General features: G+C 37.0%; 1 protein-coding gene across 1 annotated transcript in view; it reads left to right on the plus strand.

The window, feature by feature from the left end:
* Window positions 1–218: 218 nt before the first annotated feature.
* LOC106530427 (probable serpin E3) overlaps window positions 219–1,341 on the plus strand; it is a gene marked incomplete at its 3' end in the record, with an annotated part of 3,018 nt that continues 1,895 nt past the window's right edge. Inside the window, 1 exon segment of the mRNA XM_014026039.1 lies at window positions 219–376.

Below are 1,341 nucleotides of genomic sequence, written 5' to 3' on the forward strand. Positions count from 1 at the left end.
ACCACCACCACCACCACCACACACACACACACACATTTGTTAAAACATTTAGTATGTCAGGGTTAGTAAGTGTGTATTCTCATGGTGAGGTGGAAACTTGTGGGGGTGTCTGTCCCCTCTCTGCCCAGCTCAGGATTTGCTGCTCGGTGCTCTGCCTCCCTCCTCCTGCCTCTTTATAGCTCCACAGGGGCAGCGAGCCTGGACGAGTGGTACGGACATCGCCGACTGCAACACAAAGAGTTTACCCCTTTTTAAACACGGTCTTATGACTTTTTCAGTCAGAGACGACCTGAAACACAGACTGACAACGCCAGGGGGTCGAGTCGGGACTGGGTGACTGAAGGGTTCTGAACAGCTGGAGCTCACCTGTCTGCAGGTAGGTACACTCCTCTGCTGCAGGCATGGATCAGGAACAAAAACATTTTTAAGCTCAGTTTTAGAGATATTCCTAAAGGTTATCAGTGGTGTCTTTGAGACACTTGAATTTGTAATCTGTGTATTTGAATGCCTTTAGGAGAACATAATTCGTCTTGTTAAATGTGTGTTAAAATTGTTCTTCCAAATACAAGAAAATAAACTGACTGTATTAATTGCAAAGTTATAACGTTTTTAGTTTTCTTCATCATTTATCATTATAATGTTGCAATCGAAAGCTGCTTAAATAGTTTCTGGGAAATTTTGACTGTATATAAAATGTGAACTATTAGTTTTTTTTAAATAAAACATCCTTTTCACCAGTTAAAATGTGTACAATAAACAACCTCTGTTCTAAAAAAGATGGGTGTAAAATGTCAATAAAAATAGAATGCAATGATTTGCAAATTTCCTAAACCCATATTTATTTATAATGAAAGATATCAATATTATTTGAGTTGTTATTTGGTCGATGTTGATGGTATTTAGAGATTAAGTGAAACACTGTGGTGTTAAATAAGCTATTATTGTTAAGTTTCGCTGTAAATGAGATAGCTATGTATGTGTATGTAAAATCAGAAGGTTCACAACAATAAAAATCAAGACTATATAACTTTTATTCTGAAGAGTAAGAAATGGGTAGGAAAATACAAGTCTTTACTTCACCCTACTCTTTTTAAATACAGATTGTCTTGTAAGCTGCCCAATACAAAATATTCATGTATGTGTATATAGATATACTGTATGCACATTTTTGTTTGTTTGTTTGTTTTATCTGTTTTGAAATAAGGATATTTTCATTCATTCATTCATGAAGCATATCAAATGTTTAAACCAGGGGTCTGCAACGTGCGGCTCAGGGGCCACATGTGTAGCTCTCTGGTCCTTCTGCAGTGGCTCTTTGAAAATGTGACCAAATATAACAGA

Source organism: Austrofundulus limnaeus, unplaced genomic scaffold (genome assembly GCF_001266775.1).
Source record: "Austrofundulus limnaeus strain Quisiro unplaced genomic scaffold, Austrofundulus_limnaeus-1.0 Scaffold521, whole genome shotgun sequence".
Classification (NCBI taxonomy): domain Eukaryota; kingdom Metazoa; phylum Chordata; class Actinopteri; order Cyprinodontiformes; family Rivulidae; genus Austrofundulus; species Austrofundulus limnaeus.